The following is a 14,045-nucleotide window of genomic DNA, read 5'->3' as shown; positions in this document are numbered from 1 at the left end:
GCTATTTCCCGTAAATCCCGGACTGGGCCCGTATAGTCGAATGTTTACAAAGAAAGTACCCTGTGAGTAAACTCATTTCCAGAACGATTTTTTAAATTATCTTTTCTCCACTAAAACGCATGAGACTTGTAGTTTTCAAAAATGTTTTCATTCTTGATGAGACACTGAATAAAAGAAGTTTATTCGCCGGCAAACGAAAACCTGCGATTTCCCGTAAATCCCGGACTCGGCCTGTAAAGTCAAAAGTATACAAAAAAAGTACCCAGGAAGTAACCTCATTTCCCGAACGATTTTTTAAATTATTACTTCACCACTAAAGCCCATGAGACTTGTAGTTTTTAAAAATGTTTTCATTTTTGATGAGACGCTGATTAAAAGAAGTTTAATCGCCGGCAAACTAAAACCCGCGACTTCCCGTAACTCCCGGACTCGGCCCGTATAGTCAAAAGTATACAAAAAAGTTCCCAGGGAGTAAACTCATTTCCCGAACGATTTTTTAAATTATTTTTTCACCACTAAAACGCATGAGACTTGTAGTTTTCAAAAATGTTCTCATTTTTGATGAGACGCTTAATGAATGTGGTTTAATAGCCGGCAAACGAAAACCCGCGATTTCCCGTAAATCCCGGTCTCGACCCGTATAGTCGAATATATACAAAGAAAGTACCCTGCGAGTAAACTCATTTCCAGAACGTTTTTTTAAATTATCTTTTCACCACTAAAACGCATGAGACCTGTAGTTTTTAAAAATGTTTTCATTTTTGATGAGACGCTGAATAAAAGAAGTTTAATCGCCGGCAAACGAAAACCCGCGAATTCCCTTAAATCCCGGACTCGGCCCGTATAGCCAAAAGTATACAAAGAAAGTATCTAGGGAGTAAACTCATTTCCTGAACGATTTTTTAAATTATCTTTTCACCACTAAAACGCATGAGACTTGTAGTTTTCAAAAATGTTTTCATTTTTGATGAGACGCTGAATAAAAGAAGTTTAATCGCTGGCAAACGAAAATCCGCGATTCCCGTAAATCCGGGACTCGGCCCGTTTAGTCAAAAGTATACAAGGAAAATACCCAGGGAGTAAACTCATTTCCCGAACGATTTTTTAAATTATCTTTTCACCACTAAAGCGCATGAGACTTGTAGTTTTTAAAAATGTTTTAATTTTTGATGGGACGCTGAATAAAAGAAGTTTAGTCGCCGGTAAACGAAAACGCGCGATTTCCCGTAAATCCCGGGCTTGGACCGTATAGTCAAATATATACAAAGAAAGTACCCTGCGAGTAAACTCATTTCCAGAACGATTTTTTAAATTATCTTTTCACCACTAAAACGCATGAGACTTGTAGTTTTCAAAAATGTTCTCATTTTTGATGAGACGCGGAATAAAAGAAGTTTAATCGCTGGCAAACGAAAACCCGCGATTTCCCGTAAATCCCGGACTCGGCCCGTATAGTCAAAAGTATACAAAGAAACTACCCAGGGAGTAAACTCATTTCCCGAACGATTTTTTAAATTATTTTTTCACCACTAAAACGCATGAGACTTGTAGTTTTCAAAAATGTTTTAATTTTTGATGGGACGCTGAATAAAAGAAGTTTAATCGCCGGCAAACGAAAACGCGCGATTTCCCGTAAATCCCGGGCTTGGCCCGTATAGTCGAATATATACAAAGAAAGTACCCTGTGAGTAAACTCATTTCCAGAAAGATTTTTTAATTTATCTTTTCACCACTAAAACGCATGAGACTTATAGTTTTCAAAAATGTTCTCATTTTTGATGAGACGCGGAATAAAAGAAGTTTAATCGCTGGCAAACGAAAACCCGCCATTTCCCGTAAATCCCGGACTCGGCCCGTATAGTCAAAAGTATACAAAGAAACTACCCAGGGAGTAAACTCATTTCCCGAACGATTTTTTAAATTATTTTTTCACCACTAAAACGCATGAGACTTGTAGTTTTCAAAAATGTTTTAATTTTTGATGGGACGCTGAATAAAAGAAGTTTAATCGCCGGCAAACGAAAACGCGCGATTTCCCGTAAATCCCGGGCTTGGCCCGTATAGTCGAATATATACAAAGAAAGTACCCTGTGAGTAAACTCATTTCCAGAAAGATTTTTTAATTTATCTTTTCACCACTAAAACGCATGATACTTGTAGTTTTCAAAAATGTTTTCATTTTTGATGAGACGCGGAATAAAAGAAGTTTAATCGCTGGCAAACGAAAACTTGCGATTTCCCGTAAATCCCGGACTCGGCTCGTATAGTCAAAAGTATACAAAGAAAGTACTCAGGGAGTAAACTCATTTCCAGAACAATTTTTAAAATTATCTTTTCACCACTAAAACGCATGAGACTTGTAGTTTTCAGAAATGTTTTCATTGTTGATGAGACGCTTAATGAAAGAGGTTTAATCGCCGGCAAACGAAAACCCGCGATTTCCCGTAAATCCTGGGCTTAGCCCGTATAGTCGAATGTATACAAAGAAAGTACCCTGTGAGTAAACTCATTTCCAAACGAATTTTTAAATTATCTTTTTACCACTAAAACGCATGAGAATTGTAGTTTTCTAAAATGTTTTCATTTTTGATGAGACGCTGATTAAGAGAAGTTTAATCGCCGGCAAACGAAAACCCGCCATTTCCCGTAAACCCCGGACTCGGCCCGTATAGTCAAAAGTATACAAAAAAAGTACCCAGGAAGTAACCTCATTTCCCGAACGATTTTTTAAATTATTACTTCACCACTAAAACGCACGAGACTTGTAGTTTTCAGAAATGTTTTCATTTTTGATGAGACGCTTAATGAAAGTGGTTTAATCGCCCGCAAACGAAAACCCGCGATTTCCCGTAAATCCTGGGCTTTTCCCGTATAGTCGAATGTATACAAAGAAAGTACCCTCTGAGTAAACTCATTTCCAAACGAATTTTTAAATTATCTTTTTACCACTAAAACGCATGAGAATTGTAGTTTTCAAAAATGTTTTCATTTTTGATGAGACGCTGATTAAAAGAAGTTTAATCGCCGGCAAACGAAAACCCGCCATTTCCCGTAGACCCCTGACTCTTGCCGTATAGTCAAAAGTATACGAAGAAAGTATCCAGGGAGTAAACTCATTTCCCGAACGATTTTTTATACTGTTTTTTCACCACTAAAACGCATGAGACTTGTAGTTTTCAAAAATGTTTTAATTTTTGATGAGACGCTTAATGAAAGTGGTTTAATCGCCGGCAAACGAAAACCCGCGATTTCCCGTAAATCCTGGGCTTAGCCCGTATAGTCGAATGTATACAAAGAAAGTACCCTGCGAGTAAACTCATTTCCAAACGAATTTTTAAATTATCTTTTTACCACTAAAACGCATGAGAATTGTAGTTTCCAAAAATGTTTTCATTTTTAATGAGACGCTTAATGAAAGAGGTTTAATCGCCGGCAAACGAAATACCAAGATTTCCCTAAATCCCGGGCTTGTCCCGTATAGTCGAATGTTTACAAAGAAAGTACCCTGTGAGTAAACTCATTTCCAGAAGGATTTTTTAAATTATCTTTTCACCACTAAAACGCATGAGACTTGTAGTTTTCAAAAATGTTTTCATTTTTGATGAGACGGTGAATAAAAGGAGTTTAATCACCGGCAAACGAAAACGCGCGATTTCCCGTAAATCCAGGACTCGGCCCGTATAGTCAAAAGTATACAAAGAAAGTACCCAGGGAGTAAACTCATTTCCCGAACGATTTTTTAAATTATTATTTCACCACTAAAGCCCATGAGACTTGTAGTTTTCAGAAATGTTTTCATTTTTGATGAGACGCTTAATGAATGTGGTTTAATAGCCGGCCAACGAAAACCCGCGATTTCCTGTAAATCCCGGGCTTGGCCCGTATAGTCGAATGTATGCAAAGAAAGTACCCTGTGAGTAAACTCATTTCCAGAACGATTTTTTAAATTATTTTTTCACCACTAAAACGCGTGAGACTTGCAGTTTTCAAAAGTGTTTTCATTTTTGTTGAGACGCTGAATAAAAGAAGTTTAATCGCCGGCAAACGAAAACCCGCGATTTCCCGTAAATCCCGGGCTTGGCCCGTGTAGTTGAATGTATATAAAAAAGTACCCAGGGAGTAAACTGATTTCCCGAACGATTTTTCAAATCATTTCTGCACCACTAGAACGAATGAGACTTGTAGTTTTCAAAAATGTTTTTATTTTTAATGAGACGCTTAATGAAAGAGGTTTAATCGCCGGCAAACGCGATACCACGATTTCCCTAAATCCCGGGCTTCTCCCGTATAGTCGAATGTTTACAAAGAAAGTACCCTGTGAGTAAACTCATTTCCAGAACGACTTTTTAAATTATCTTTTCACCACTAAAACGCATAAGGCTTGTAGTTTTCAAAAATGTTTTCATTCTTGATGAGACGCTGAATAAAAGGAGTTTAATCGCCGGCAAACGAAAACCTGCGATTTCCCGTAAATCCCGGACTCGGCCCGTATAGTCAAAAGTATACAGAGAAAGTACCCAGGGAGTAAACTCATTTCCCGAACGATTTTTTAAATTATTTTTTCACCACTAAAACGCATGAGACTTGTAATTTTCCAAAATGTTTTCATTTTTGATGAGACGCTGAATGAAAGAAGTTTATTCGCCGGCAAACGAAAACCTGCTATTTCCCGTAAATCCCGGACTCGGCCTGTAAAGTCAAAAGTATACAAAAAAAGTACCCAGGAAGTAAACTCATTTCCCGAACGATTTTTTAAATTATTACTTCACCACTAAAGCCCATGAGACTTGTAGTTTTTAAAATTTTTTTTCATTTTTGATGAGACGCTGAATAAAAGAAGTTTAATCGCCGGCAAACGGAAACCCACGACTTCCCGTAACTCCCGGACTCAGCCCGTATAGTCAAAAGTATACAAAAAAGTTCCCAGGAAGTAAACTCATTTCCCGAACGATTTTTTAAATTATTTTTTCACCACTAAAACGCATAAGACTTGTAGTTTTCAAAAATGTTTTCATTTTTCATGAGACGCCTAATGAATGTGGTTTAATAGCCGGCAAACGAAAACCCGCGATTTCCCGTAAATCCTGGGCTTGGCCCGTATAGTCGAATGTATACAAAGAAAGTACCCTGTGAGTAAACTCATTTCAAAAACGATTTTTTAAACTATCTTTTCACCACTAAAACGCATGAGACTTGTAGTTTTCAAAAATGTTTTTATTTTTGATGAGACGTTGAATAAAAGAAGTTTAATCACCGGCACACGAAAACCCGCTATTTCCCGTAAATCCCGGTCTGGGCCCGTATAGTCGAATGTTTACAAAGAAAGTACCCTGTGAGTAAACTCATTTCCAGAACGATTTTTTAAATTATCTTTTCTCCACTAAAACGCATGAGACTTGTAGTTTTCAAAAATGTTTTCATTCTTGATGAGACACTGAATAAAAGAAGTTTATTCGCCGGCAAACGAAAACCTGCGATTTCCCGTAAATCCCGGACTCGGCCTGTAAAGTCAAAAGTATACAAAAAAAGTACCCAGGAAGTAACCTCATTTCCCGAACGATTTTTTAAATTATTACTTCACCACTAAAGCCCATGAGACTTGTAGTTTATAAATTTTTTTTTCATTTTTGATGAGACGCTGAATAAAAGAAGTTTAATCGCCGGCAAACGGAAACCCACGACTTCCCGTAACTCCCGGACTCAGCCCGTATAGTCAAAAGTATACAAAAAAGTTCCCAGGAAGTAAACTCATTTCCCGAACGATTTTTTAAATTATTTTTTCACCACTAAAACGCATAAGACTTGTAGTTTTCAAAAATGTTTTCATTTTTCATGAGACGCCTAATGAATGTGGTTTAATAGCCGGCAAACGAAAACCCGCGATTTCCCGTAAATCCTGGGCTTGGCCCGTATAGTCGAATGTATACAAAGAAAGTACCCTGTGAGTAAACTCATTTCAAAAACGATTTTTTAAACTATCTTTTCACCACTAAAACGCATGAGACTTGTAGTTTTCAAAAATGTTTTTATTTTTGATGAGACGTTGAATAAAAGAAGTTTAATCACCGGCACACGAAAACCCGCTATTTCCCGTAAATCCCGGTCTGGGCCCGTATAGTCGAATGTTTACAAAGAAAGTACCCTGTGAGTAAACTCATTTCCAGAACGATTTTTTAAATTATCTTTTCTCCACTAAAACGCATGAGACTTGTAGTTTTCAAAAATGTTTTCATTCTTGATGAGACACTGAATAAAAGAAGTTTATTCGCCGGCAAACGAAAACCTGCGATTTCCCGTAAATCCCGGACTCGGCCTGTAAAGTCAAAAGTATACAAAAAAAGTACCCAGGAAGTAACCTCATTTCCCGAACGATTTTTTAAATTATTACTTCACCACTAAAGCCCATGAGACTTGTAGTTTATAAAAATGTTTTCATTTTTGATGAGACGCTGATTAAAAGAAGTTTAATCGCCGGCAAACTGAAACCCGCGACTTCCCGTAACTCCCGGACTCGGCCCGTATAGTCAAAAGTATACAAAAAAGTTCCCAGGAAGTAAACTCATTTCCCGAACGATTTTTTAAATTATTTTTTCACCACTAAAACGCATAAGACTTGTAGTTTTCAAAAATGTTTTCATTTTTCATGAGACGCCTAATGAATGTGGTTTAATAGCCGGCAAACGAAAACCCGCGATTTCCCGTAAATCCTGGGCTTGGCCCGTATAGTCGAATGTATACAAAGAAAGTACCCTGTGAGTAAACTCATTTCAAAAACGATTTTTTAAACTATCTTTTCACCACTAAAACGCATGAGACTTGTAGTTTTCAAAAATGTTTTTATTTTTGATGAGACGTTGAATAAAAGAAGTTTAATCACCGGCACACGAAAACCCGCTATTTCCCGTAAATCCCGGTCTGGGCCCGTATAGTCGAATGTTTACAAAGAAAGTACCCTGTGAGTAAACTCATTTCCAGAACGATTTTTTAAATTATCTTTTCTCCACTAAAACGCATGAGACTTGTAGTTTTCAAAAATGTTTTCATTCTTGATGAGACACTGAATAAAAGAAGTTTATTCGCCGGCAAACGAAAACCTGCGATTTCCCGTAAATCCCGGACTCGGCCTGTAAAGTCAAAAGTATACAAAAAAAGTACCCAGGAAGTAACCTCATTTCCCGAACGATTTTTTAAATTATTACTTCACCACTAAAGCCCATGAGACTTGTAGTTTTTAAAAATGTTTTCATTTTTGATGAGACGCTGATTAAAAGAAGTTTAATCGCCGGCAAACTAAAACCCGCGACTTCCCGTAACTCCCGGACTCGGCACGTATAGTCAAAAGTATACAAAAGAGTTCCCAGGAAGTAAACTCATTTCCCGAACGATTTTTTAAATTATTTTTTCACCACTAAAACGCATAAGACTTGTAGTTTTCAAAAATGTTTTCATTTTTCATGAGACGCCTAATGAATGTGGTTTAATAGCCGGCAAACGAAAACCCGCGATTTCCCGTAAATCCTGGGCTTGGCCCGTATAGTCGAATGTATACAAAGAAAGTACCCTGTGAGTAAACTCATTTCAAAAACGATTTTTTAAACTATCTTTTCACCACTAAAATGTTTTTATTTTTGATGAGACGTTGAATAAAAGAAGTTTAATCACCGGCACACGAAAACACGCTATTTCCCGTAAATCCCGGTCTGGGCCCGTATAGTCGAATGTTTACAAAGAAAGTACCCTGTGAGTAAACTCATTTCCAGAACGATTTTTTAAATTATCTTTTCTCCACTAAAACGCATGAGACTTGTAGTTTTCAAAAATGTTTTCATTCTTGATGAGACACTGAATAAAAGAAGTTTATTCGCCGGCAAACGAAAACCTGCGATTTCCCGTAAATCCCGGACTCGGCCTGTAAAGTCAAAAGTATACAAAAAAAGTACCCAGGAAGTAACCTCATTTCCCGAACGATTTTTTAAATTATTACTTCACCACTAAAGCCCATGAGACTTGTAGTTTTTAAAAATGTTTTCATTTTTGATGAGACGCTGATTAAAAGAAGTTTAATCGCCGGCAAACTAAAACCCGCGACTTCCCGTAACTCCCGGACTCGGCCCGTATAGTCAAAAGTATACAAAAGAGTTCCCAGGAAGTAAACTCATTTCCCGAACGATTTTTTAAATTATTTTTTCACCACTAAAACGCATAAGACTTGTAGTTTTCAAAAATGTTTTCATTTTTCATGAGACGCCTAATGAATGTGGTTTAATAGCCGGCAAACGAAAACCCGCGATTTCCCGTAAATCCTGGGCTTGGCCCGTATAGTCGAATGTATACAAAGAAAGTACCCTGTGAGTAAACTCATTTCAAAAACGATTTTTTAAACTATCTTTTCACCACTAAAACGCATGAGACTTGTAGTTTTCAAAAATGTTTTTATTTTTGATGAGACGTTGAATAAAAGAAGTTTAATCACCGGCACACAAAAACCCGCTATTTCCCGTAAATCCCGGTCTGGGCCCGTATAGTCGAATGTTTACAAAGAAAGTACCCTGTGAGTAAACTCATTTCCAGAACGATTTTTTAAATTATCTTTTCTCCACTAAAACGCATGAGACTTGTAGTTTTCAAAAATGTTTTCATTCTTGATGAGACACTGAATAAAAGAAGTTTATTCGCCTGCAAACGAAAACCTGCGATTTCCCGTAAATCCCGGACTCGGCCTGTAAAGTCAAAAGTATACAAAGAAAGTACCCAGGGAGTAAACTCATCTCCCGAACGATTTTTTAAATTATTTTTTCACCACTAAAACGCATGAGACTTGTAGTTTTCAAAAATGTTTTCATTTTTGATAAGACACTGAATAAAAGAAGTTTATTCGCCGGCAAACGAAAACCCGCGATTTCCCGTAAACCCCGGGCTTGGCCCGATAGTCAAAAGTATACAAAGAAAGTACCCAGGGAGTTAACTCATTTCCCGAACGATTTTTTAAATTATTTTTTCACCACTAAAACGCGTGAGACTTGTAGTTTTCAAAAGCGTTTTCATTTTTGATGAGACGCTGAGTAAAAGAAGTTTAATCGCCGGCAAACTAAAACCCGCGACTTCCCGTAACTCCCGGACTCGGCTCGTATAGTCAAAAGTATACAAAAAAGTTCCCAGGGAGTAAACTCATTTCCCGAACGATTTTTTAAATTATTTTTTCACCACTAAAACGCATGAGACTTGTAGTTTTCAAAAATGTTCTCATTTTTGATGAGACGCTTAATGAATGTGGTTTAATAGCCGGCAAACGAAAACCCGCGATTTCCCGTAAATCCTGGGCTTGGCCCGTATAGTCGAATGTATACAAAGAAAGTACCCTGTGAGTAAACTCATTTCCAAAACGATTTTTTAAACTATCTTTTCACCACTAAAACGCATGAGACTTGTAGTTTTCAAAAATATTTTTATTTTTGATGAGACGTTGAATTAAAGAAGTTTAATCACCGGCACACGAAAACTCGCTATTTCCCGTAAATCCCGGACTGGGCCCGTATAGTCAAAAGTATACAAAGAAAGTACCCAGGGAGTAAACTCATTTCCCGAACGATTTTTTAAATTATTTTTTCACCACTAAAACGCATGAGACTTGTAGTTTTCAAAAATGTTTTCATTTTTGATAAGACACTGAATAAAAGAAGTTTATTCGCCGGCAAACGAAAACCCGCGATTTCCCGTAAACCCCGGGCTTGGCCCGATAGTCAAAAGTATACAAAGAAAGTACCCAGGGAGTTAACTCATTTCCCGAACGATTTTTTAAATTATTTTTTCACCACTAAAACGCGTGAGACTTGTAGTTTTCAAAAGCGTTTTCATTTTTGATGAGACGCTGAGTAAAAGAAGTTTAATCGCCGGCAAACTAAAACCCGCGACTTCCCGTAACTCCCGGACTCGGCCCGTATAGTCAAAAGTATACAAAAAAGTTCCCAAGGAGTAAACTCATTTCCCGAACGATTTTTTAAATTATTTTTTCACCACTAAAACGCATGAGACTTGTAGTTTTCAAAAATGTTTTCATTTTTGATGAGACGCTTAATGAATGTGGTTTAATAGCCGGCACACGAAAACCCGCTATTTCCCGTAAATCCCGGACTGGGCCTGTATAGTCGAATGTTTACAAAGAAAGTACCCTGTGAGTAAACTCATTTCCAGAACGATTTTTTAAATTATCTTTTCTCCACTAAAACGCATGACACTTGTAGTTTTCAAAAATGTTTTCATTCTTGATGAGACACTGAATAAAAGAAGTTTATTCGCCGGCAAACGAAAACCTGCGATTTCCCGTAAATCCCGGACTCGGCCTGTAAAGTCAAAAGTATACAAAAAAAGTACCCAGGAAGTAACCTCATTTCCCGAACGATTTTTTAAATTATTACTTCACCACTAAAGCCCATGAGACTTGTAGTTTTTAAAAATGTTTTCATTTTTGAGGAGACGCTGATTAAAAGAAGTTTAATCGCCGGCAAACTAAAACCCGCGACTTCCCGTAACTCCCGGACTCGGCCCGTATAGTCAAAAGTATACAAAAAAGTTCCCAGGGAGTAAACTCATTTCCCGAACGATTTTTTAAATTATTTTTTCACCACTAAAACGCATGAGACTTGTAGTTTTCAAAAATGTTCTCATTTTTGATGAGACGCTTAATGAATGTGGTTTAATAGCCGGCAAACGAAAACCCGCGATTTCCCGTAAATCCTGGGCTTGGCCCGTATAGTCGAATGTATACAAAGAAAGTACCCTGTGAGTAAACTCATTTCCAAAACGATTTTTTAAACTATCTTTTCACCACTAAAACGCATGAGACTTGTAGTTTTCAAAAATGTTTTTATTTTTGATGAGACGTTGAATAAAAGAAGTTTAATCACCGGCACACGAAAACTCGCTATTTCCCGTAAATCCCGGACTGAGCCCGTATAGTCAAAAGTATACAAAGAAAGTACCCAGGGAGTAAACTCATTTCCCGAACGATTTTTTAAACTATCTTTTCACCACTAAAACGCATGAGACTTGTAGTTTTCAAAAATGTTTTTATTTTTGATGAGACGTTGAATAAAAGAAGTTTAATCACCGGCACACGAAAACTCGCTATTTCCCGTAAATCCCGGACTGGGCCCGTATAGTCAAAAGTATACAAAGAAAGTACCCAGGGAGTAAACTCATTTCCCGAACGATTTTTTAAATTATTTTTTCACCACTAAAACGCATGAGACTTGTAGTTTTCAAAAATGTTTTCATTTTTGATGAGACGCTGAGTAAAAGAAGTTTAATCGCCGGCAAACGAAAACCCGCGATTTCCCGTAAATCCCGGGCTTGGCCCGTATAGTTAAAAGCATATAAAGAAAGTACCCAGGGAGTAAACTGATTTCCCGAACGATTTTTCAAATTATTTCTCCACCACTAGAACGATTGACACTTGTAGTTTCCAAAAATGTTTTCATTTTTGATTAGACGGTGAATAAAAGGAGTTTAATCGCCGGCAAACGAAAACGCGCGATTTCCCGTAAATCCAGGACTCGGCCCGTATAGTCAAAAGTATACAAAGAAAGTACCCAGGGAGTAAACTCATTTCCCGAACGATTTTTTAAATTATATTTTTACCACTAAAACGCATAAGACTTGTAGTTTTCAGAAATGTTTTTCATTTTTGATGAGACGCTTAGTGAAAGTGGTTTATTCGCCGGCAAACGAAAACCCGCGATTTCCCGTAAATCCCGGGTTCGGCCCGTTTAGTCGAATGTATACAAAGAAAGTACCCTGTGAGTAAACTCATTTCCAAAACGATTTTTTAAATACTCTTTTCACCACTAAAACGTATGAGACTTGTATTTTTCAAAAATGTTTTCATTTTTGATCAGACGCTGAATAAAAGGAGTTTAATCGCCGGCAAACGAAAACCTGCGATTTCCCGTAAACCCGGACTCGGCCCGTATAGTCAAAAGTATACAAAGAAAGTACCCAGAGAGTAAACTCATTTCCCGAACGATTTTTTAAATTATTATTTCACCACTAAAGCCGATGAGACTTGTAGTTTTCAGAAATGTTTTCATTTTTGATGAGACGCTTAATGAATGTGGTTTAATAGCCGGCCAACGAAAACCCGAGATTTCCTGTAAATCCCGGGCTTGGCCCGTATAGTTGAATGTATATAAAGAAAGTACCCAGGGAGTAAACTCATTTCCCGAACGATTTTTTAAATTATTTTTTCACCACTAAAACGCTTGAGACTTGTATTTTTCAAAAATGTTTTCATTTTTGATCAGACGCTGAATAAAAGGAGTTTAATCGCCGGCAAACGAAAACCTGCGATTTCCCGTAAACCCAGACTCGGCCCGTATAGTCAAAAGTATACAAAGAAAGTACCCAGAGAGTAAACTCATTTCCCGAACGATTTTTTAAATTATTATTTCACCACTAAAGCCGATGAGACTTGTAGTTTTCAGAAATGTTTTCATTTTTGATGAGACGCTTAATGAATGTGGTTTAATAGCCGGCCAACGAAAACCCGCAATTTCCTGTAAATCCCGGGCTTGGCTCGTATAGTTGAATGTATATAAAGAAAGTACCCAGGGAGTAAACTCATTTCCCGAACGATTTTTTAAATTATTTTTTCACCACTAAAACGCTTGAGACTTGTAGTTTTCAAAAGTGTTTTCATTTTTGAAGAGACGCTGAATAAAGGAAGTTTAATCGCCGGCAAAAGAAAACCCGCGACTTCCCGTAAATCCCGGGCTTGGCCCGTATAGTTGAATGTATATAAAGAAAGTACCCAGGGAGTAAACTGATTTCCCGAACGATTTTTCAAATTATTTCTGCACCACTAGAACGAATGAGACTTGTAGTTTTCAAAAATGTTTTCATTTTTGATGAGACGCTGAATAAAAGAAGTTTAATCGCCGGCAAACGAAAACCCACGACTTCCCGTAACTCCCGGACTCGGCCCGTATAGTCAAACGTATACGAAGAAAGTACCCAGGGAGTAAACTCATTTCCCGAACGATTTTTTATATTGTTTTTTCACCACTAAAACGCATTAGACTTGTAGTTTTCAAAAATGTTTTAACTTTTGATGGGACGCTGAATAAAAGAAGTTTAATCGCCGGCACACGAAAACCAGCGATTTCCCGTAAATCCCGGACTTTGCCCGTATAGTCAAAAATATACAAAGAAAGTACCCAGGGAGTAAACTCATTTCACGAACGATTTTTTAAATTATCTTTTCACCACTAAAACGCATGAGACTTGTAGTTTTCAAAAATGTTTTTATTTTTAATGAGACGCTTAATGAAAGAGGTTTAATCGCCGGCAAACGCAATACCACGATTTCCCTAAATCCCAGGCTTCTCCCGTATAGTCGAATGTTTACAAAGAAAGTACCCTGTGAGTAAACTCATTTCCAGAAGGATTTTTTAAATTATCTTTTCACCACTAAAACGCATGAGACTTGTAGTTTTCAAAAATGTTTTCATTTTTAATGAGACGCTTAATGAAAGAGGTTTAATCGCCGGCAAACGAAATACCACGATTTCCCTAAATCCCGGGCTTGTTCCGTATAGTCGAATGTTTACAAAGAAAGTACCCTGTGAGTAAACTCATTTCCAGAACGATTTTTTAAATTATCTTTTCACCACTAAAACGCATGAGACTTGTAGTTTTCAAAAATGTTTTCATTTTTGATTAGACGGTGAATAAAAGGAGTTTAATCGCCGGCAAACGAAAACGCGCGATTTCCCGTAAATCCAGGACTCGGCCCGTATAGTCAAAAGTATACAAAGAAAGTACCCAGGGAGTAAACTCATTTCCCGAACGATTTTTTAAATTATATTTTTACCACTAAAACGCATAAGACCTGTAGTTTTCAGAAATGTTTTTCATTTTTGATGAGACGCTTAGTGAAAGTGGTTTAATCGCCGGCAAACGAAAACCCGCAATTTCCCGTAAATCCCGGGTTCGGCCCGTTTAGTCGAATGTATACAAAGAAAGTACCCTGTGAGTAAACTCATTTCCAA

This window comes from Hydractinia symbiolongicarpus, chromosome 3, assembly GCF_029227915.1.
Source record: "Hydractinia symbiolongicarpus strain clone_291-10 chromosome 3, HSymV2.1, whole genome shotgun sequence".
NCBI classification, from domain to species: Eukaryota; Metazoa; Cnidaria; class Hydrozoa; order Anthoathecata; family Hydractiniidae; genus Hydractinia; species Hydractinia symbiolongicarpus.
The sequence above is the reverse complement of the archived record's forward strand: the minus strand, read 5'-3'. Positions refer to the sequence as shown.